This window comes from Littorina saxatilis, linkage group LG2, assembly GCF_037325665.1.
Source record: "Littorina saxatilis isolate snail1 linkage group LG2, US_GU_Lsax_2.0, whole genome shotgun sequence".
NCBI lineage: Eukaryota > Metazoa > Mollusca > Gastropoda > Littorinimorpha > Littorinidae > Littorina > Littorina saxatilis.
This window is the reverse complement of record NC_090246.1, coordinates 487,501-512,920: the sequence shown is the minus strand read 5'-3', so window position 1 is coordinate 512,920 and position 25,420 is coordinate 487,501. Positions and strand designations below refer to the sequence as shown.

At 44.1% G+C, this 25,420-nt stretch overlaps 1 long non-coding RNA gene across 1 annotated transcript in view; it reads right to left on the bottom strand.

The window, feature by feature from the left end:
• The window catches only part of LOC138957423 (uncharacterized), a 268,397-nt gene that overhangs the window by 194,499 nt on the left and 48,478 nt on the right, over positions 1–25,420 (bottom strand). The window lies entirely within an intron of this gene.

The following is a 25,420-nucleotide window of genomic DNA, read 5'->3' as shown; positions in this document are numbered from 1 at the left end:
CTGGACATGGTGGTCGGTGAGGAACTGGGTGGTGAGTCGTGCTGTGTGCGGGCGAGCGTTGTCCTGCTGGAATATGGCATCCTGGTCAGCCAGAAGAGGAAGGGCGTGTGGGCGCAGAATTTCCTCCACGTATCGCTGGGCAGTTATGCGCCCTTGGACGTGCACCAGGGTGCTCCTTCCAGCGGTATTGATCGCCCCCCACACCAAGACGCCTCCACCACCATGAACGGGTGCCTCATCCACACAGTTGGGCGCGTAACGTTCGTTTACTCTCCGGTAGACCCTCCTCCGACCATCATGTCGCTGGAGCAGGAAGTAGGACTCGTCGCTGAACCACACGTGTCTCCAGTGATTCCGGACGGTCCAGCGAAGGTGCTGGTTGCCCCACTGCACTCGGTTCTGGCGATGGCGGCGGGTGAGGACAGCTCCTCTGTGAGGTCTGCGAGCTCTCAAACCAGCTTCATGCAGGCGGTTCCGCACGGTCTGGTCCGATAATCGGTGTGGCCCGGGGAGAGCCTGGACAGAAGATGAGGCCGACAGGAAACGATTCCGGAGGTGGCGGAGCCGTATGAAGCGGTCGTGAGCAGCAGTTGTCGCCCTTGGTCTTCCCGCTCGTGGCAAGTCAGCAACGGAGCCAGTGGCTTGAAACCTGACCCACAGTCTACTGATGGTGCTCTGGGACACGTGGAAGTGCCTGGCGATTGCACTTTGACTTTGGCCTGCTTGTAAACTACCCAATGCAATTTGGCGGTCTTCTCTGCTCAATCGGGCCATCTTTCGTCGCTGAATTGTCGTCTGATTTCTTTGTGGCGAACAATCCGCTTTTATGGGTTTTGGAAGACATGGTGAGAGCTCAATATTCCCCGAGTTTCACGAGATTACACTGAAGCATGACGAGTGGTCATGCCAAATGAGCAATTTTGACATTGTAGCCACTGATAACGCATGCGTCACGTGCAGAGCTCACTTGTGGCAATGGACGAAAGGTCGACGACCAGATAAACATTTTCTGCAGTTTGGTGGATATCCTTGTAGCCATATAACTAAATTAACCAAATATTACAAGCTATGCGTTTCTTTTTTTGAACAGTATAGCTTGAATCCTAAATGAGCCAAGAGGAGAGTTTTTGAATGATTTTCCAGTGCGTCAAACGTAAAAAATGTCGGAAGGACACAAACTATATATATATGTCAAAATTCAACCCCCATTGCCCAAACCGCCACTCATCATGGTAGGGGAAGGGCCCCTAATATGGACCACTTTTTGTTTATTGCTGATAACTAGCTTGTTTTCTTGCGAAGAAGTTTCATTTTGTGGTTGGTAGTCCTTCTCTCTTAGTTTAACAGTTAGGCCTAATTAGAGTGAAATAGCTTTGATAGACCTTCAGCAAAAATTAAATACAGAAAAAATCACAAATGGTCCATATTAGGAGCCTGGGCGCCCAATATGGACCAGTGAAGCGGCCTTCACGAATCACTGTAAAAAGCCCACTATACTTCAAAATAACATGATACAACTTAGTGTGCAAGTCAGACTTATTCAAATATGCTTTAGATTGAGCTGTTTCGGGTTGATGAGAGCATTATTTGAAGCACACCAGGAAACTGAAGAAGCTTATCAAAAACAGAGTGAAAATAAGTGAAATTATCAACTTCCACAAAAAAAAGACTATTTTTTTATATTTTTTTGAAATCTCAAGGGCTAGTTATAGGTTATTTTCAGCAAGCTTCTTAATGAATTAATGAAAATTGCCTTAGTTTTTATTTTCTTCGATTTGTTGAAGGTGGTCCATATTAGGGGACTCACACATACTTTGAGGTTTTGCTATTATTTTTTGTTTGCAGTAAAAACTCGGTGTACACACTGTTAAAATGTAACAAATACTGTCTTAGCTGTCATATATAGCCATTTTTGTGTTATGAAAGCTTTGGCTGTGGACAGAAACGAGTCCGTTTTAGGCGGCAAATTTAGAGTGAACGCTGCCAAAAGTGAAAAAAAGCGAAAAAGCCTAACGGTTTTGAGGTTTGTGTTTCTGCATCTGTTTTGACATGTGCAACTTATCCAGAGAGGGTGAATAAAGCGAATGAAATTGTTTTGAGCGCTCTAGCGCCGTTAGTTTGTCAGAACAGGAGGTGGTCCATATTAGGAGCCGGTCCATATTAGGAGCCTTTCCCCTACCATCTTAAAATAAGTATCAATCATGGTTTAAATAAACGTACAGACGTGACACTGTTTAACGGAAGGACCAAGACAAAAGCTCCCTGATTTTAAATTTTAGGAAATACATATGTATTGCTCTTAAAAAGTAGACATAGACACCCTGTGACATAGACACAGCGTGACCCGATATAGTCGGACACGGCACAGACACTGACGCTCATGGGGTCTATATACGAGGGTTGTTCCATTATTATTTAGACTTATTTAGAATCCAGGCTCCTGGCAATATGGCGTCAAATACAAAAACATGCCGTCAAATAATAGACTATCGTGAGGCTTGACACAAAAAATGAAGTTCCAGAGTTATGTCGTTTTCATTGGTCGACTTGGGAAGATACTCGCCGCGCAATGTATGAGATTGCGGCAAGAAGTTCAAATTCGCAAAGTTTGGAGCCATTACTTACAATAACTACAAAATAAGGGTTACAAACGGCCGATTTGCATGAAAGTTTGGTAGAATGTTTTGGGATAAACGCTTTTTGTAGAGCCGTGGTGTAAAACTGGTACAGCAATTTCAAACCGGGTAGATGGAGCCTCGAAAATGATACCCACCCTGGTCTACTTATTTTATCCGTTATCCTAAAAACATTAGCGCTGTTGAACAGATAATAAGAGAAGATCCCTTAATTATAATCAGGGAGATGCAATATGCCCTTAGCATTAAAACTCTGCATTTCAAAAGATCTTACACAAATATTGAATGGTCCCAAAGCGATGTGCCGGTTGGGTACCACGTAAACTCAGTGCCGGGAAGAAATGGGGTATGTAGGGCAGAGTGTTGCCTGACAATACTTGACAAAATCAGCAATGGCTATTCCCGGCAAATCAACATTGAATATCGTCAGTGGTGACACAACCTGGATTAATTAGTTCCACCCTGAAACAAAACAACTGCCGTCTGTGTGGGTGTTTAACCAGGTGACCCCACCCATGCCAAGTTAAAAAAACAAGAAGCACTAACAAAAAAGTAATTTGCATCTTCCTTCGCTAGATCAAGGCATTTAGACACTGTGATTCTTGAGGACAGGCATACAGTCACGTCTGACTGCTGTGTCCACCACTAACAAGAACAAGAACAAGAACAAGAACAAGAACAAATCTTTAATTGTCTAAGGCCACAACCCCTTACAATAGTGGTTAAAATAACAGCAATAGTATCTGCACAGTTATAAATTATAGTCACGCATAAAATTCAACAAATACATTAAAACCCTGATGACATATCACTGAACCTCATTTATAAGGGTTCGTCTCTTCTGTAGCATGAAGAACACAAATCTGCTGAAGCTGTTCATCACATTTTCCTCATTATTGCCACAGAAATACACAAGTTGTTGTTGCAGCGTCTTAGAGTTCGAGATTTTCAAATACTTTGCTCGAAGGTCTTGATAAAAAGGACATAAAAATACAACATGGTGTTCATCTTCTTTATCAGCTGTACAGAGAGGACAGTTTCTTGTCGTTTGGTTTGGTGCGTACCGAAACTTGTGAGCGTTGATTTCGGATACTCCTGCGCGGAAACGAGTAAGAGCAACTCTGTACTTAATATCTTCGATTAATTCAATGTATTTCTCTTTTTCCAAGCATGTTTTGTAACAATTATAAATGTCAAAACGTTCACTGCATTCTAAAAAGGAGAACCATTCTTGACAAAAACAATCTTGTAAACGTCTTTTAAACTCTTGTAAGAAACACTTCTCATTCCCAACCGTTCCGTACATCCACACAGCAGCAAAACCATTACAACATAAAAGACTCTGCACATGTGAGACCCAATTTGTGTGGCCCTTCGATGCCAAATTACATAAAGCTTTATATGCAATCTTGGAATATCTTGAATCAGGTTGCTTCAGCAGTGTAAACCAGTATTTCACACATCTGACTGCAGAGTTAATATACAGCGGATGTCTTCCCAATTCACCATACACAATGTTGTTTGGAGTTCGAATTGTCACTTTCAGAAACTTTTTACACGCAAACAGGTGGACCCTTTCCACAGAGTCATACTTTCCATATCCCCATAGCTCTGAACCATACAAGAGCATAGGAGCGATCCGTGCGTCAAACAGTTTGAAAAACACCTTTGCCGAATGGCAGCCAAGTCTGTTCAGTAATCTAACGATTTCGATCACTCCCTTTTTCGCCATGGTTGTCTTTGTTTCTACTGCAATGTTCCAGCTCAGTTGGGTGGAAAGGGTTACACCGAGATATCTAAACGAGTTCACAATCTCAAGACGATCCATTCCGTAGAACCACTTCTCTTTCTGTGCAATGTGCCCGCCCTTTCTAAAAACCATGACCTTAGTCTTTGTCAAGTTCACGTTCAGACACAGTTTTTCTGCAGAGCAGCGCAGGACATTAAGCTGGTTTTGTAGGCCTACTACAGTGCTGGATAACAGCGCAATGTCGTCAGCAAAAAGCATTACAAACAGTTCTAACTCAGACGGAGATAAACGTATCCCATGTCTGCCTCGTTGTATGACATCCTGCGCCAGTTCGTTGATCAGAAACGAGAAAATTGTCGGTGAGGCTACACAACCTTGCTTAAGGCCTTGCATACATTCAAAGAAATCAGTGTATTCGTTTCCGCACCGCACGCATGCTTTCACATTTTCATACATGCTCTTTAACACCTTAAATATTTTGCCTTGTATGCCTAATCGAAAAAGCACTGACCAGAGCACGGGGCGCTTAATGCTATCGTAAGCCTTACAAAAATCTATGTAGGCTACATACAGTTTGGCCTTTTGTGAAAATTGTTTCTGGACGCAAGCGTAAAGGGTAAACACATGATCAATAGTTGAGTAATTCCTCCGGAAGCCAGCCTGGCTTTCATCTAAAATGTTATTATTTTCTGACCACACAGACAGGCGGTCGTTCAGAACAGACATAAAAATTTTGCTCATCGTACTGGTGAGGGAAATTCCTCTGTAATTATCAGGGTTATCACAGTCTCCTTTTTTATGTAACGGCACAATAATGGCCTTGGACCACTCTCTTGGGTACACCCCCTTCTCGAGAATGTTGTTGAACAATTTAACTAAAAAGGGTAAAATAAGACTTTCAGACACTTTCAACATTTCATTCAACACACCATCAAACCCTGCCGCTTTACCATTTTTCAAATTTCTGATTGCTTTACTAATTTCAATTTCAGTTATTTCACTGTCAAGAATTTCGTCACTGATACCTGTATCAGGCAACTGATCGTCTTCGGGTTCATCTTCAATTGTATCGGTGTTTAAAACATTCTTAAAATGTTCGTACCATGCCTCTTTTGGTACGGAGTTGGAGTGCACCTCTTTTCTATTACATTTCCTTATTTCCTTCCAAAATTCAGTTGGTTTATCAGCAGAGAGCACTAAGTTATGAACTTGTTTTAACCTGTACTCTGTTCGCTTTGTTCGAAGAAGGTCTTTATACTCCTTCCTGACTTCAGCGTACTTTTGCTTTGCTATCTCTTTTTCTTCTTTATCTTCTGTTTTAATTCTTTGGTAACTTCTCAGCAACCGTCTCGCAGATCGCTTCTTTTCCAAACATTCAACATCAAACCATGAGGACGCACTTCTACCTTCATCGTCACCTCCGACTTTTTTGGTCATGCACTTTGCCGACTGTAACATTGCTTTGTTAAAAATCTCCAGCCCCTCGTCCATGTCTGCGTTGATGATGTCGCACGCTTCCTTTAACTTAGCTTTAAAATCGTCTGATTTAACACTTTCAATAAAATCATTCTTTTTTGCATCGTTCCACACAACTTTTGAGACACGTGCTTGTTTAGGGGGCTGGCGCTGATTCCCTTTCAACCCAAGCGCAAAGGTCACAGGCATATGCATTGATTCAATTCTGTCGCCAATGGTTAAATCGTGAATGTTATTAGCTAGGTCAACAGAGGCTAAACAATAATCCACCACACTGTTACCACTATGGGAGATATAAGTAAACTTGCACGAGTTGTCCGCATTGCAAACACCATTCAAGATTTTGAGATCAAAGCATACACATAGATCGATAAGCTTTGTACCAAACCCATTTAGTGTATAGTCTTCAGTCATTCTACCATGTGAAATCGTGTCATGGTCATGACCTTGCGAGTCTTGATCAAGGAGGTCAAAAATGTTCTGCGTATCTACCTGGTAGTCTAATGTTCTAGAATTAAAATCACCGCACAAGAGCGTGTGGCAATCACTTGTCATTTCTAAAACATCACTTAAACACTCCGTAGACTCCTTCGCAGCGGTGTGTTGCGTGCCGCACGTGTGTTTGCACCCCGCACGCTGGAGCGGTAAGTTGAGTGGGGTTTGTGTCTCGATAAAACAGCTTCTTCTATAAACATTTCGTAACTTTGCACATTAAGATATGTCTTGTTAGATCTGTTAGTGTTTCTTCTACACGCCGATGTACTTTTTGGGTGCATATTTTGTATATTATAGCCGTGATTCTGTAAAATATCACGCCTGTACCGGCACAGAAGCAAATTTCGTAGCATTCGCAACAAATTACTGGTGTAAACTTTAATGTGAAGAACTGCCATCAGTTCCACAAAAACCTGAACCTTTCTGCAGTACTGAGGCCGAGTTTCAAGCTTCTAGGACCTTGCAGACAGCGAAAAGCATTCGGAGAATGAGAATTATCCTACAACTTCTGTGTTTGCCCCCCGAAGCTGCCGTGTTTCGCCCCCGCAGCTGCCGTGTTTGCCCGCCGTTTGTGTTTGACCACCGACCCTGCACACTCATGTTTATGTCCTCTAATTGGCTTGGAGCTATTTTGCAGGAACCATGGAAACAGTAATTGCAGGCAGCGCCATGGACAGCTTCTTGGACATCAGTGAAACCATATATATATCCTTCACAAACTCATTGCTGTTCAACACACCCATACAAATCGTCAACAGAACCAATAAGACAAATAAAATTCAATTTTAATGGAATGCTTTTATGGTTCCGTCAACCACTCCAATAAGACAAACACACATATTAACAATATAATGACACCACCAAAACACCTGTAAATGTGGCACAATATGTTATTTATATTACACTTACAACAGAAGTGTTTAAAAGCTTTAGCATGAAACGTTTGAACACAATCTAACTTTTAAACACACACATATAGTGAAAAGAATACACACGACACACACAGCATTCAGTCTCACACACCAACACCAATTGAAGTACAACAAATCAAACCAAAACATACATTGCACTGGGTGCTTTATCAAAGACATAATTTTATAAAACTGAGCAGATTATTGGCACTCACACCATACCACGGGTACGTTTTTGTCCTAAGTAAAATAAAAGCAAACAAATCAAACAAAAACATACATTGCACTGTGTGCTTTATCAAAGAAATGTCCAACTGAGCAAATTATTGGGCCAGGCATTTTGTTTTGTGCCGCCTTAGCTGTTCGCTGTGTCTGAAAGGCATCATGCAAGCCTTGCACAAATAATCTTGTTTCTGTGTGTGTGTAGGAAACATGAGAATACAATTGCAGCTTTAATGCAAAGGTTTTGTTGCAATGCACGCATGAAAATGGGTTTGTTTTCTTGTTGCAGCAGCTGCTGTGCCTAGATGGGTTGAGGCTCTTGCGGCAGGCAAAGCCTTTCCCACATTTTTTACAAGTGTGGGGTTTTTGCCCTAAGTGGATTTTGTTGTTGTGGGCATTCAGATCCACTTCTCTGGAGTACCTTTTCGTGCACTGACTGCAAGCAAACTTCTTCCCATCCCCTTCTTCGATGTGCTTGGTTTTGATGTGGTGTGTCAGCGTCCTCTGGTGTTTGTAAGTGATACCACAATGTTCGCACATGTGATTTGTCGAATCAGCACCTATGAACGGTAAAGACAAAGAAAAAGATTAAACAAATTTAAAAGTACACGTTTGTGTGTGTGTGTGTGTGTGTGTGCTGCGACACTGAAACGGTACTTTAAAATCAAAGGGAGTATAATGTGGCATGTAACATGAAACAGACATTTCCATCAATATTTGCCTCATCAGTGTAATGTATTTATGGTTATAAATAGAAAATTAACAGGATCTGACAGTCTTTCTCATTCAAATATTGTTTTAAATAGTAAATTAATTAATTAATTAATTACAAGATAATAACATACACGTCTATATTAACATGAAACTTATAATACGTACTCTTTTTTTTGGGCGTCGACATACTTTTTGGTGGGGTTGTCACAACTTCTATGGTTTCACTGATGTCCAAGAAGCTGTCCATGGCGCTGCCTGCAATTACTGTTTCCATGGTTCCTGCAAAATAGCTCCAAGCCAATTAGAGGACATAAACATGAGTGTGCAGGGTCGGTGGTCAAACACAAACGGCGGGCAAACACGGCAGCTGCGGGGGCAAAACACGGTAGCTTCGGGGGGCAAACACAGAAGTTGTAGGATAATTCTCATTCTCCGAATGCTTTTCGCTGTCTGCAAGGTCCTAGAAGCTTGAAACTCGGCCTCAGTACTGCAGAAAGGTTCAGGTTTATGTGGAACTGATGGCAGTTCTTCACATTAAAGTTTACACCAGTAATTTGTTGCGAATGCTACGAAATTTGCTTCTGTGCAGTTACAGGCGTGATATTTTACAGAATCACGGCTATAATATACAAAATATGCACCCAAAAAGTACATCGGCGTGTAGAAGAAACACTAACAGATCTAACAAGACATATCTTAATGTGCAAAGTTACGAAATGTTTATAGAAGAAGCTGTTTTATCGAGACACAAACCCCACTCAACTTACCGCTCCAGCGTGCGGGGTGCAAACACATGTGCGGCACGCAACACACCGCTGCGAAGGAGTCTACGGAGTGTTAAACATAGCTCCACTTCATTTAGATGGCACGAGGAGTCTGTCTTTTGGTAATAAGGGCTCCCACATGGTGGCACATACACTGGCACGAACACAATATCTCGATCACCACCACACACATGTTTTGACAGTTTCAAGACTAGCATATGATCATGTGAGGAGTCAACCAATTCAACGTGCTTTGCTATGTTTTTCTTACACATCACGACAATACCCCCTGACTTGCGACCCTGATGTGAGAGCTTGATAGCTGGAGACATAAATTTTACGTAATTTTTAAAGTGTAGGGACAGATCAAAGGAGTCATCAATAAACGTCTCAATAAAACATACAATATCAAACTTTCCAACATAGGCAGAAAAATCTGTATCACCAAGCTGAGAGGCAAGACCTCCCACGTTCCACACCAAAAAAGACACTGCTTTACCCACACTAAATGTATCACTAGCTTGACGGGAACGCTGATCATGAAACCTTCCCCTGTACTCGTCTGATTTTGAACTCATACTTGTATCAGTGTTTGTCCCCCTTGTGTTGTCTTTGCTCTCACGTCTAGCGTTAATACATTCACCACTCATGTGCACATACCTGTCGTCAGTTGTCTGTCCATTAAAACACTGTGCAGAAACTAAAGGTTGGGGCCGGCCGTATCCCTATCTCCACGAAACAGTATGTCGACCCCTACCTCTGCCCGTCCCTCTGGACGCTGCATGTGACCGTGTTTCACGATCACGAGAACCAGGGAGCGCTGCGCTCTCCCCGGCTAATCCATCAGGGTTGGCATGGTGACTGGCACGCTCGCTGGAACCGCCACCAGAGGAGATGCTGGAACTGGAAGAGGAACAGGCACCGTGACCGACTGAAGCATCGGTGTCGGCACGGGAGCTGGAACTGAAGTTAGAGCTGGACCAGGCACCGGAACGTGGAGCGGCGCTGGCACTGTGACTGGCACCTGAGGCGGTACCGTGACGTCGATTGTGGCTGGCCAGGTCGCGGGCTGCATGCACTGCGTCTCGTCTGTCCCTCGGGCTGTCCCTGTCGTTGTAGCCATCGCTGTTGTCTCTGGAACTACCCGTCGTCTGGTCTGGTCTGTTGCCCTGAAAGCTGCTATTCTTTGTCTGAGGGAGTTGCTGTATAGTCTGGCTGTGCGTGTTGTACATGTACGCAGTTCCTTCACACACAACTTTATCAAACTTCATGTATGCTTGCTTGCCATCTTCACGGAGAGTTCCCAGCAGGGACTGAAGGTGTTTACGTTTATTCTGCACATTCTGGGAAAAGTCCTCACGAACGTAAACACTGGATTTCTTTTTCCTTGATTTCGCCCTCCATAGAACTTCTGCCCTCTGTTTGTACGACTGGAATCTGACGAGTATGGCGTGACCCACCCGACGTGCTTGATCGATCAGAATCATATCACTAATCTGCAGTTCGTGTTTGATAAAGTCACGTACCTTTGTCTCACAGCCATAGTGCTCCGCACCAGTCCCAGGGCCCATACCAAAAAACAACAAGTTATTTCGACGGCTCTGGTTGTCAGCAGTATCACACTTATCCTCCACCATTTCCAACCTAGAGCGGAGATCAGCGTTATCTTCTTTGACCGAGTCACACTGTTCACACATAGCATCCACATCAGCCTGCAAAATGTCACAATGGTCAGCGATTTGACTCACTCGACTCGTTAGTTTGTTCTCCAGCTCCAATAGTCTTGTGTCAATGAGAGAGGAGAGAGATTTCTGTGAGGTTTGAAGTTCCTTAATTGCAGCAGCCATCATTTCCACAGCCACAGATAAACGATCGTCCCTGGTTTCACACACCCCTGCACTGACACTCGACTGTTCTGTGTCACTCATAGCCTGTGTGACAGTAGCCTTTGTGTTGACGGCACGTGAACTTTCCTTTCTTTCTGTAGCCACGCTTGACTGACCAGGGCCGGGGTTCGGCTCTACACCAGCCATAAGGAGAAAGGCGAGTAAACTCGCCACGCTGAGTAGGCCTGCTGTTGTGTGTAGTTTCAGACCCCGGATCCGTTTTGCAGATTTACACGCATATCTCGTCAGAATGTTCACCAAAACTGACACAAAAAGACCAACGGCAGCGCGGTACACTTGTATATCACATGCCATTTTAAAACTTGATCATTATTGGCTGAAAATGACGATAATTTCACTAATTTGCCGGAGCGATGCGAAAGACGTGTTGACAGCACCGTGAACTCGAACTCGCCTCCCACCACTAGTGATCGAAAATATTTGAGGCTTGACACAAACACCGTCCAAACGCAGGTATTCGAGGGCTTACGCTGCAACATGACAAAGCATCTGTGCAAGTAGTAAGGAAGAGGTATGCCTCAGGCCTCATTTATTTGCGCAGCTGCGCAGCCGCGCAGCCGTATTTTGATAGAAGGTTATAGGTTAAGGTGCCTGTGTTTAAGTAGTGATAAGGAGATATTGCGCATAAACGGTTTATTGCGTTTTATATTTTGTCATGTGATTTCATGTGCCTGTACCTGTTGCTCGGTACTAATGACCACTCCAGCTGGGGTAAGCACCAATAAAAAGCAGTAATTCCCCCATTTTCTCCGCGCTTCGCGGAGCCCTCTCTCTTTAATAGCTATGTAGTTTGGTGCCCTGTCAGGGGAGGTGTCAGGATAAGGTAATAAAAATGGTATCTCTACTCTTTGCGGAGCCCCTTCGCCGATAAAACCACCAGAGGTGGCCAGCGGGTAGAGAAGTTTAATAGGAGGTGATTTGTCTACCCCGAGGGATGATTAGGGTTTAATGCTTAGATTAGTGCTAGACAAATGGTGTGGGGTGGGTGTGGAAGTTAGCTCGACTGATGAGAGGGATGGGAGCTGATGTACACATATAACAAAAGTTTTAACAAGTAGACTCAGATTGTTGTTTTTTATGTGGGTGTTATAAACATCGGAGGTACATTTTACACCGAACACGAGTTGTTCTACAGTCAGTCATACATAATGTTAGGTTAGAGACTGATCACGTCTGAGCATTGCACCACAGAGATGCAAGACCTAAACATGTTAGAACTTGTTGATTGGTCAGCACTAAAAATAGAAACGGTTGTTCTACGTACAAGGTTTTGATAGGTACACCAGATAAGATAGGTATTATTTTGTTTTTGATATTTATTTTCTTCGTTGTTGCGGTGTTTAATTTTTTTAATTTTGTTGTTGATAGACTATGTAAGAGGTAGGGTTATATGTGTGGTGGGAATAAAATGTAAGTGCAAACACACACACACACACCACACACACCTCCGATCACACACACCTCCGATCACACACACCTCCGATCACACACACACACACACACACACACACACACACACACACACACACACACACACACACAAACACATGCGCGCGCGTTTACACAAGTACTTCCAAACAAGAAGGTAAAAAAGTCAGACGTAAAGAGTAACAAAACAATACATAAAACTACTCACGGTAGCATTCAAGAGTTATACAGACACATAGTTATTAACTTTTCCAATATGATCATTTTATTATAAAAGTGACAGCAGTCTTTTGAATATTAAAAAAAAAAATTAACATTTTGCACACACATACATTAAACAAAACAAAAAAAGCCAAATCATGATTGTCAATTTAAAGGAACGAGGTGGTCCCCGGATTAGTTGTCAACTTCATAACCACTTCTTGGTGTCACAGGAAGAGGATTTACGGTTGTGGCAGGACAGTAAGCCGGACATGTGGAATACAGAGGTCGCTGCAGCTGCTGAGGGTATGCCTCGCTTTGTGTCGAAGCCGTGGCTGTGGTTGATGGTGTTGAACAGTAGTAGTCTGACGGCGGACACTCTGTGTGATTTTTCGGATGTTTTTCCTCCTCCTGCTTCTCCTCTGTGGGTGACAGAGAAGATACCTGTTGGTGGAAGTCTTCTTTGAGTTTTTTCTGCACTCTAAGCAGTTTCTGAAACTTTTTCAAGTCCAGGGTGACTCCTCTTTGGGTGGGGACAACACGCCCACCTTTGGTGCGGGTGGGAACAGCATAGTGGCGAATATGGATTTTTACAGCCCCTCTCCACGTTTTTACTGAGGCAAAAAGGCTTCCACCTAGCGGGTAGCGTGTAGCCGGCTGTGGTGGCTGCTTCATGGTCCCTGAAGGCATGATCGACTCCGCAAAAATCCTCTGTAGTGGTCTTTTTACATCCGTCCTGTCTTATATACACACTCGTGGTTCATGTACATCTTGATTATTCTGGTTTCAACGGGTCCACACTGGGTTAGCCTAAGGTCACGTGGGATGCTATGTCGTTTTTCACTCTGTTGCATCACTCACAGAGCAGTTGTTCAGTCACATGAGTGATAACCCTTTTTCGAAACGCTGTCGTTTCTGTCCACTTCCACACAACAACTCGCAAACACCACCAGGAGACCCCGTCTGGATGTGTCTTGGGTAATGCTACATTCCAACGACTAAGAATTTTGTCTCGATTTAGGTGTTCCCAGATTTTATCTGCGACGGTTCTAATGGCGTCAACAGTCCAACGTGTTGAATAGTCTTTTTTTTCTCTCTTTTTTTCTTCAAGGCGTTTGCAAACATCTCGTTTTAACTCACTAACAAACATCAAGAACAAACTGTTTCGCAGGTGATCTTTAACTTTGAGAATACCAGCCTCCAATTCTTCCAACATCTGCTCTAAAGAGGGACTGGCCGTCTCCATCATGACTTTTTTTTTGTTTTGTGTACCTCTCTTTTCTTACTAGCACTCTTCTAACCCTCTCTCTACTTTGGTGGGTACGAGATGAAAGTGGTGGTGATGATTCCGCCCCTTCTTCTTATATAGACACATACACACACACAAGACACACCCAATAAAAGGAATAAAACAGTTTACAGACCTAAACAAAAGACGATGCACGCGACCTCAGTTTCTTCTTAGCTGTTGGACCAAAAACCATACTCTTCGATCATTACCCCAAAGTCTGTTGGGAGAAAACACACGAAGCGTTCGAAATAAACTGGCTCCGCGGCTTTTCATCAAAACATAGTACAATACATACAAACCACAGGCTGAACTCGTCAAGTCTTGCAAAAGACGTGGGTTGTACACGTGGGCTGAACTGTGTTTCAGCATAAAGTTTCAATGGCGGGGTGCACGGGTGGTAAACCAAAACTATCAAAATATTCCGCTTGTCCCAGTCCATCAAACCAGACACACACCCAGTGTTCTCCCGGTCCTGTACTGCGATCTGTATTGATGACAAAAGCGCTTGGGCGTCGCGTATTCACCTGTCGTGGGAGTCTGTCTCTGGGAAACACACCTCGAAACACACGTCGGGTATGAATGTCTCTCCCCAACACTCGGCTAATGTCTTTGCTGTTCATAGTGCAAAATCAGTCAGGACCTGGCGAGAGCGATCAATCTCGATCATGCTGTCCATTTCACCATACACAATCACCATCACAGGTGCTGGAAGGGCTTGGTTGAACTTCAGCTCCAGACGCAGGGCACCGCTTTTCACCAGTTCAAACTGATCTCCATCCAGAAGACTGGGACTCAGGTCAAAACTGTAGATAGCATACCCCAACTCAAAATCACGCAACTCCATGTAAGACCCCGCATCTTTGTTGGCGACACCCGTAGACGTCATGAGACTGAAGAATGACCTCACATACTGGTGTTGTTCAAAGTTCGGTGTCAGGGGTTTGCCGGGGATCTGTTTTCCGTCTAGGTACAGGCTGAGAAAGGACAATCCTTGTGTCTTGAAGTGGTAGGGATTACGTGAGGCTTGACCGTTGAAAGCAGCGCTGTCCACCAAGCCAATCACCAGGCGGTTGGGTGTCTGACTCAGAAACAAGTTGTCCTGCACAGCACTGTGGTTGCCTGTGGGAATGGAGAAAGTCTTCACAACGACCCTTTTCAAAGGATACTTGGCCGTACCTTTTTCCAGCGCTTTGGCGTGAGCGAGGCTCACAGCAGGGTTCAACTTGACTTTGCGAACAAACAGGGAGGCATGTGTGATGACACTGCGGAAACCCTGAAAGGGGTCAGGAGACATCAGGTGGAAGATGTTCTTGGAAGGAATGAGTCTGATCTTCACGTCCACACCGTTCATCATGTAGCGTTCCTGGTGCATGATGTCAGCATGAAGTCGCCCCATCATGTCTGCCTCTCTGCTCCGCATGGTTTGCTCACGCCGTACCTTCAAACCCCAGTTGGCATCCCCTGCTGTATCATCCAGGTGGTTGGAGCTATCTCGGTAATACATGGCACTGGTGAGGTGACTTTTCTTGGCTTCTCGTCCATAGTTGAGGGTGGCTTCAATGTAGGCACGGTAGGGGTAGGTGTTCTCTGAATTGGTCACCAAGGTATCATTGAGACTGATATCCACCTGGGAAAACAGGCTGTGCAACCAGTAGTTGACAGGAGCCACAGGGGAGTCAGCCTCCAAGTTTGTTCCGTCTGCTTTGGTGATTTTAGCTCGCACATGGAGATACGTGTTGCTTAGATCCAGGTACTCGGATGTAGCACCACTGATGGTAAACTCAATAGGGGCTCCTGGGGCCAGAGTAGCCAGAGGATGATACTCTACAAACATTCCCTCCTGCACAGCTGTCTGTGTTGGGGGTACAGAAAACAAATCCAATCCAGTATGTACACTTTCACATGACTGAGGGTGGGCAAGGGCCATGATGCTTATCCAAAAATATCGGCTGCTGTCGCCCTCCTTCTCTTCTTCTTCTGTCTCCCAGTCTGACCTTGGCGGTGTGGTGTAGATGATTTTATACGTTTCCTTGCAGGTTCTCCAGGCGGCGCGGCTGTTGTGCCTGTCACTCGACCCACGGCTTGGTGAAACAATCGCTTCCCTGCATTGCTAGCTCTCTGCTGTAGTGACGACTTAACACTACGCCCAGACAACACATCCTGAGCCACCTGCATACCTGTCCTAGCCCCCTCTTTCAGCAGAGCTTTTCCACCACTTCTCAAAAGAGGCACAAGGGCTCGACCAATACCCCCTAAGAGATTGCCAATACCATGACCTCTGTAGTTTCTTCCTCCTACAAACACGGGGAGACCGTGGCCGACCTGGCTGCAGTAATAATCTTCATAGAGTTTTCCACTGCCCTGAAAAGGGGTTAGACGAACCATCTTCTACAAATGGTCGGTGCGTCTACGACGAAAATGAAGCGTCACGACCGTCTTCCCTTGCTCAAATGCGATAGGTTTTCCCGTGTCCGTTGTTAAAAGCATTTCCACCGTGTTGAACTGACATCGAGTCAGTGGCATGTAATGGGGTTTTTCAAACATATGATGAACGACTTCTTCAGTCTTCTTTTTAATCGGCACCGTCCGCAACAATGGGACTAATGTGTCTCCGACCACTCTTTCGCGCACCAAATCGCAGTACACGTATATTGCGTGAAAATCTTGATGTAAGTCCATCATAGCCTTACCGTCAAAGTGACCAGGGCCTATGATGCTTTGTTGGGTGACATCTGTTTTCAAAATTCTCATCAACTCGGGGCTCATCCACAGCGAGATATTTTTGAGTAATTTAACACGTACTTTTTTTGCTGCTTTGGTGTAATAAAACCTTACATAGTGCGTAAGACTTACATCAACCAAGAGCTGGTTTAGTGAGTCTATAAAAAAAGCAGGTGAATCATACAACCCCTCTGGTAAAACTAGAGTATCACAAGAAATAACAACACCTAATGGGACACAAATTCGAAACTGACACGTGGCTTTTTCCACATTTACATACGAGTTGTTAAACTGAATCTCAGCCAACCCACACTCGTAGTCGGTGCCCAGGTCAATTGTTTGAGGTAGTTTTGTGTAGTAGTGACTCGCGTTGTTGTCAGGGTAGTGCTGCAAGGAGCTGTTGCTGGGGAGTGTCAGGTAGAACATGATGAGTGAAGACGTTGTTACTGTACCAAGGGTGGATCAATGGAAGGATTAGGAAGCACGTAGCCGAGACAACTTCCCAGTAGGGCCACCCACAAGTTATCCGGTCCGCGACCGGTTGTCAGATTGAACAGAGACACTCCAATCACCACATAAATAAGGAGCATCTGACAAAGGAAGACAATCTCGCTCCGAGGGACACGATGTCCAAATACACGCCACAGCTTGGATGTTCTTGGTCGCTTAACAACACTGTCTGGTTCATCCAGAGGCGTATTAATCTTCTGAGTTTTCTCCATCAGAACCACTGAAGCTAGTCCGTGTAGGGGGTCAGTGCCGTCTGTGGAATCCAAGAATTGAATGACGGGTCATAGCCAAACCATTTGACTAAATACTCTTTCTGTTTGCCTTTTCCAGGGCGTTGTTCCAAAACAGCTTCAATGCGGTATATTTCTTTCTCCCCCACTTTCTGCAGTTCCTGTTCATAAAAAGTCCCCAACAGTTCTTCTCCGTGATCATCTTTCAGCACATAGGTCACGGGTGTGGTTGTCTTGACTTGACTGATGGTAAAGAGTTCCTCTGTCCAAGAAGGCATATAACCTTTTTTAAAGACTCTTCTCGTCTTGCTGATTCGCACACGGTCTCCTATATTCAGTTTAGGTGGTTTGGAGAGAGTTGGACCACCATACAACCGTTGCCACACTTCCTCCTGATTAGCGATGGTTACGTCAGCAGGAGCTTTCTTAATACTGTGGTGGTAGGAATGATTGTAACCACGCACCAGCTTAGCCAAGACTTCCACATACCTCACTGAACTTGTTCTGGTGAAATACCTCCACAGTTTGTCTTTCAAGGTACGATTGAAGCGCTCCGCCATTGAGGCTTTAATGTCATCATTTTCTGTCACAAAAAAGTGTACCTTTGTTTTGTCCAAAAAATCCTGGAACACCTTGTTTTTAAATTCGCTACCCTTATCTGTTTGTAGTCTCAGGGGTTGACGACCTCGGACAAAAATGCTTTTGAAGGCTGTCACCAGAGAGACCCCTGTTTTGTCCTTCAAAGGCACCACCCACGCGTGTTTGCTCAGCACATCAATACATGTGAGTAGGTAGGTAAACCCGTCATTGTCTTTTCTCAGCGCTCTAACATCAATCAAATCTGCTTGCCACTGATGATCTATGCCACCCACGATGATACGACGACGAGTAAACTTTCGCCGCACAGGTTTGTGTAGTGTATAGGTGTCTTGAAATGTCAACCACTTTTCAACTTGTTTTTGTTCTTGTCTGGTGGTTCTTCTCAAAGCTTCCACTCCACCCAAACTTCCAGGGAGTTGACTTCCATAATATCGACGTCGCAGCTTCTCAGCGACTTTTTTCTTTTTCACTGGCATTCTGCTCAAGAATAAGATAGCCACGTCTTCTTCTTGGGCGCTGGAGAAGGAAATGATACTCTTTCTGCAGAAGGAGATGCTGAGGAAGGACTCACAATTCTTCTTCTTCTTCTTTTTGTCCTGGTGGATGGTCTTCCTCTATCACCCCCCTCGCTGTGCATCCACTCCCATCGCCCTGTGTGACCAATGAGTTCACGAGGGATATTAACCGCTTTTAAACCTCTTGCAAACACTTCCCACCCTTGAGGATCAGGTGCATTTTTACGGTAACGAAGAGCATCATTCACCAGATCAGCCATGTTGGTTCCTGCTACTGTCTGTCCCTGGTACACGAGCTGTCCTTGTTCATTCCACTTGATGTCAGAACTGTCCTTGGTTATATCCAAAAGCAACTGAGCCTTCTTCTTCAAGGTTTTTGGGACACTCTCCAACACTCGTTTTTCTACCCTAGATAGGTCCTGAGGTTTCTCGACCTCATTTAGTTCTGTCAAAGGTTGTTTTGAGGGTTGTGCTATCTCCACTCTTCCAAGAGGTTTGTTTTTATATTCTTCAACACGCTTAAGAAACCGCCACAAGACTTGTTGGTAGGAGTCTGCTTTTTCATGTTTGTCCACATCCTTCTTGTCTAAAATACCCCGCATCACTTGATCCATGTCCTTCAAACTTTGTGAGGTGGCATCAGGTACTGGAGGTCCACCTGCAGAGTCCCGCAAAGAAGCCAACACACGTGGCTCAATCAAAATCATCTTTTTGGTATGGTCCATCGTATCAGAGACCCAGGTTCCCGAGCAAACCAGATACAATGCCTAGCACAGGATTCAAAAGAGCCTGAAGAAAACCGCCTTTCTGTAGGATTTGCTTTCGATGTTTGACAGATGTTGTTTTTTTGGCTAAGACCCGTAGGTTCTGTTTGTGTCGAGACAACCGTTTCTTCTGTGCGGGCGTCAGCTGCACATGGCCTTTTAAGATGTTCAGGGAGCACTCGCACAACGCATGGATCAAATCTGGAGAAGCTCCTTTCAATACGGCCTTAATCACGGCAGGCTTAGCCCCACACAACAATCGCAACATGGGTACATTTCTCTTCAGGCGTGCAGACATGGTTATTTTTGAAGGTACACTACAGGGTGCTCTGGTGGGAAAAGTTTTGTCCTCAGACGAAGATGATCGGGTGTCTCTTGTCGCAAGTCAAACAGCAAATAACCGTGAGGCATAGAAGTCGCATTTTTAAATGCCTCTTGGACATACTTTAGCTTCCCAGGGTACATCTGCTTGGCCAGATGGTTGATCTGTGAAGCATCCCGTGGGTTTTTAAACACCACCAGGTAGTGACTGTTCAAACTGATCGTCCTCTGCTCTTTGTTTTTTCCGAACAGGTTCTGTACAATATACATTACACTCAGATTCCGATGATGACTTTCTTTGGTGAATAGTTGTGTGACCTTGTCGTTTGTCTCACTCATCAAATCATCAATGATGACCAGTCGCCTTTTGACCCCTGTCCACTGTTCCACGTCGGGTAAACCCTCCACAAACGTCACATGTCTCATCTCATTGTAACCAGACTGCCACGCCCCATAACACCAAATCAATTCCTCTGGAGGGGGTGTCATCATATCTTGTAAGTAATTCAAATATTGTTTGACAAAATGAGTCTTCCCACTCCCTGTGGGACCGGCAATCACACAGGTAAAAGGATGTTTCCACCTTGGATCCATTTTCACATACTAAACTAAGATCCTATCCTTATCTTTATTTATTAATTTAAAAAAACCAAACATCTACTTTAAATTTTATATTCAAAACTAACTCACACACACACACACACACACACACACACACACACACACACACACACACACACATACACACACACACACACACACACATACACATTCACACTTTCTCTGCGCTTCGCGGAGCCCTCTCTCTTTAATAGCTATGTAGTTTGGTGCCCTGTCAGGGGGGGTGTCAGAGTAAGGCAATTAAAATGATAACCCTGCGCTTCGCGGAGCCCCCTCTCCGGTAAACCTCCAGAGGGGGTCATTGGGTGCTTACGCTTGAGTATTGCACCACAGAGATGCAAGACCTAAACATGTTAGAACTTGTTGATTGGTCAGCACTAAAAATAGAAACGCGTAGTTAGAATACGGCGGTGATGCGGCAAAGAGGGGTATAAATAAACTTCTTCTGGGGCTAACTCTTGAGTGTCTCTTCGACTTTACAAGTGGGTGGTGGTGAACAAAAACAACTATGGCGACCAACAGCAGCAGCAGCAGTGACGCTAACACAACGCCACAACCGGCCTCAACAGATTTGGTAAGTTGATTTTGTTTTTGTAAAGATAAAAAAAATAAAGTAGCGTGTTACTTTTTTTCTCAGACATAGCTTTTTAGAAAAATAAATGTTTTTATGTAAGATTTTTTTTGATATTGTTTTTTTGTAGCTCAGACATAGTTCTTTTTTTTATTACAGCGTAACCAATGCCCGCACTGTGGACAGGTTTTTACACAGACCAAAAACCTTAACGCTCATGTTAACGAAGCCCATAACAAAGCCAGACCTTTTCTCTGTGCTATGTGCGGCAAGTCGTTTAGCAGAAAACACGGCCTTGCTCGTCATGAAAACTCAAACAAAAACTGTCAAGATGCCGCGAGTCGAACACCTCCACCACCAGTGCCGACAGGCGGACAGAAAAGAAAAAGTTCGCCTTCACAGGATGCCCCTCCCCCCAAAAAGGGATTAAACAAACGAAGTCTAGAAAAAGAAAAAATCAAAAAGTTACCTTTTGAAGAAAGACAAATGTACGAAAAGCATTGGAATTCTGTTAAAACTCATAAGCGGCCTGGTAAACTTCAGTCAACCTATACCATTCTCTGGAACCCTTGTTCTGATTTCCCTGATTGGGACGAGTCGCTTCTTGATCTGTTCCATGAACAAAACAAGCGCTTCAAAATCAATTTTTCTCACTCTTTTCTTCTCAAAAACAAAGAGTCGGGTGACTTGTCTTTCTTTCACGCCTCAGTCAATAACCACTCTGTCTTACAACGACCGCGCCTGATCAACTCAAAGCAGGACTTTCTTTCTTTTCTCGGTGAAATCAGTGACCATGACATTCTAGAACAAGTTAGACTCGAACGCCCAAACTCTCGGTATGCTGTTCATACCATCATGTCTTCCAGTTTCTATGTCACGCCTTTGACTGACTTTCCTATCGGATGTGCCTGTGGTAGTCTACCTGACTACATCACAAACACACCGTTCTTGTACAAACTCCAAAAAGATCAGAATCATCATTTTCCTTATACTGATGGTCTGTGTCTCTTTCGCTGTCTTGCTTTGCACAAAGGAGCCTCGCGTCATTCTTTGCAAAAACCCACAAAAACCTTGTTCAAACAGTGGGCCGGACATTCTCCCCCTGTCCACTTTCCGGGGGTCACTTTGTTTCAACTTGAGTCGATTGAATCTGAATTTAAGGTGAACATAGATGTGTTTGAGTTTGACGAGAACCAAACACCTGTCTGTCTCGTTCCTCTGCGTCGTAGCGCTTACAAACATTCTGGCGTTATGCGTCTCTTGCGTTACAAAGACCATTTCATGTACATTTTAGACATTGATAAACTCGGTCATGCGTTGGCTTGTTCCAAATGCGGGAAACTCTGGTCGTCTTTGTTTAAAATGAATCGACATGAACAGACTTGTCAGGGTGAGGGCTCAAAAGAAACCTTGAAAGGCGGGGTTTACTCACCACCTCAAAACATTTTTCAACAGCTACAAAACCACGGTGTTCAGGTAGCCACAGATTTTGTTTTTCCCTACAGAGCGACGTTTGATTTTGAGGTGTTTTTTGACACAGATAACTTGCCACAGACAAAATCGGCTGAGTCTAACTGTACACAGTATACAGCAAAACATATTCCTCTTTCTGTTTCTGTATGCAGTAATGTTCCCCATTTCACAGAACCAACCTGTTTTGTGAGTAAAGGTGACTCTCAAGAACTAGTGGCTAGCATGGTTAACTACCTAGAACGTATCTCTGAAGCCTCCTACGCCCTTCTTTGTGAAGAATTTAAAGATGTGTTTGACCAGTTGACTGAGATCGACGAGACACAACAACAAGAGACAGATAGCCTCAACATCCCCGTAGAAAGACTCAGACAGAAATTATATGAGTATTTACAAGAACTGCCTGTCGTAGGTTTCAATTCTTCTCGCTACGATCTGAATGTGATCAAACCTTTTCTCATTGAAAAGTTTGTCAAAGACAAAACAGCTCATAACGATCTTCCAAAAGACGAAAGTCAAACAGACCCTGTTTTTGAACCAGATGGTTTTGATACCGTGTGTGAAGAAGAAGAAGAGGAAGAGAAAGAAGAAGAAGAAGAAGACAAAGAAGTCAAAACAGAGGGAAAAAAGAAGGCCCCTAAAAGACCCCCTTTCAAGTTTGTTGTTAAACGAAACAATCAGTATATGTGTCTTTGTACAGACAAACTTCGGTTTCTCGACATCAACAATTTTCTTGCGCCAGGTTTTAGTTATTCCAAGTACCTCAAGGCGTTCGGTGTCGAAGAGGAAAAGGGTTTTTTCTGCTATGAATACGTCACTAGTCTAAGTACACTAGACGAAAGAGAACTCCCACCCCATGCAGCCTTTTTTAGTAAGCTCAAAAACTCAAATATTTCTGATACAGAGTACGCTTTTTGTCAGCGTGTGTGGACTGAAAACAAAATGACGACTTTGAAGGATTTTTTGGTGTGGTACAACAACCTAGATACAGGGCCGTTTCTGGTTGCTTTGCAGCATCAGATTAGTATGTACGCTAGTCTGCGAGTTGATTTGCTGAAAGACGGTATTTCTGTCCCCGGTGTGACACTGAAGTATCTGTTTGACACGTTGTCTTCAGATACCTACTTTTCACTTTTTAACGAAAAACAAAAAGACGTTCACGCACTTTTGCGAAAGAACATTGTCGGGGGTCCGTCTATTGTCTTTCACAGATACCACGAAAAAGACAAAACATACATTCGTGGTAATCAAGACAAGCCGGTACAGTCTGTTCAGGGGTTTGATGCAAATGCGCTGTATTTAGCTGCACTCATGCAAGACATGCCCACAGAGCACCCTGTCATTCGTAGAAAAGAAAACGCTTTTAAAGCGGAAAAAACAGATCCCTACGGTCAGCTAGCTCGGGAATGGTTGGAGTGGGTCATGGCATCAAAACAGATCCATCTCCAACATAAGTTTAACGCGAAAGAGAAGGCCCTTGGTCGAAAAAAGATTAGGGTTGATGGATGGGATGCCGCAAATCAAATTTGCTATCAGTTTCACGGATGTTTGTTCCACGGGCATGACTGTTCTGTGACCGCCGGTAAAACGTCCAACCCTGTCACCGGAAAAACACTAGTTGAACTCAGAGAACATACAACCAACATCACCAAATACCTACGTGAGGAAGTGGGTGTGACTGTCGTCGAAAAATGGGAGTGTGAATGGCACGCAGACAAAAAACAAAACACCTCCATTCAGACTTTTCTACAAGGTCGTTTTCCGACACTTAAACCCTTCCGGCATCCTTCTACCATCACAGATCAAACTGTCTTAGACGCGGTGCAAAACAAAACTTTGTTCGGGTTGGTACAGTGTGATATTTATGTACCTGATCATCTAAAAGAACATTTCAGTGAAATGCAGCCTATTTTCAAAAATGAGTCTGTCAGCCGAGAACAGATCGGGGATTTTATGAAAGACTACGCTGAAAAACACAAGCTCTTATCTCAACCACGCCGCACACTTGTTGGGAGTTACCACGGTGAACAAATTCTGCTAGCCACACCCCTCTTGTTTTGGTACGTGCAGCACGGGTTGGTTGTTAAAAACATCACGCTGATCGTGGAGTATCAACCCAAAACCTGTTTCCGTCAGTTTGGTGACAGCGTTTCAAACGCAAGACGAGCAGGGGACCAAGACCCATCAAAAGCTATCTTAGCTGAAACTTTCAAACTGCTCGGTAACTCAGCCTACGGGAAAACCTTAACTAACGTGGCCAACCATCGTGATATTCATTACGTTTTGTCTGATGAGGCCTCAAAACTGATCAACAATGGTCGTTTTCAAAAACTAACAGAAGTAACAGATTCTGTCACTGAAGTAGAGATGGCTAAAAAAAAAATCAACTGGTCACTTCCCTCTCAGATTGGTTACTTTGTTTACCAGTACGCTAAACTACGCATGTTGGAGTTTCATTTTGATTTTCTAGATAAGTTTGTGTCCAGAGCCGACTACCAGCTTTTGGAAATGGATACAGATTCTCTATACATGGCGCTTAGCGCTTCAACGTTAGAAGAGGTAGTTCGTCCTGAACTACGAGAGCAGTTTTACCAAGTGTATAACCAATGGTTCCCTGCACAAGCCTGTGACCAACACGAGGCAGCCTTCCAAAACACCCGTTTAGCTAACGCCCCATGGGACCCGACTCTCTGTCAGGCCTGTACAGCGCGTGTCCACTATGACAAACGAACACCCGGTCTCTTTAAAACCGAATACCAAGGAAATGCGTTTATTGGTCTGTGTTCTAAAACCTACTTTTGTGAGGGGGACAGTGGAAGTAAATTTAGTTCAAAAGGTTTGAACAAAAACCAAAACAAACTGACAAAAGAGTCTTACCAACAGGTGCTTCTAACGCAAGAAAGTGGTGGCGGTACAAACACTGGTTTCAAGACAGACGGAAAGTCTATGTTCACCTATTCCCAAACCAGAAAGTCACTCTCGTTTTTCTACATCAAGCGTGTGATCGCTTCTGATGGGGTTTCAACCCTGCCTACACCCGTCTAACGGGTCTCTTTCTTTTTTGACTGTGATACCCCTCTAATGGGTCTCTTTCTTTTTTTGACTGTGATACCGCCGCCTGTGATATGGTTAACATTCCAATGCCAAACAACTTTGTCGTTTTTGTAAATAAATTTGATAAGACATGTTTTGCTTCTGTAAATAATGCTCGTATTGTTTAATCCCAAAAACCCCCAATGTGGCTTTGACATACCTTGTCAAAACGGTCCCAAGCCCGTGAAAACACAGAGGGAGGGTCAATT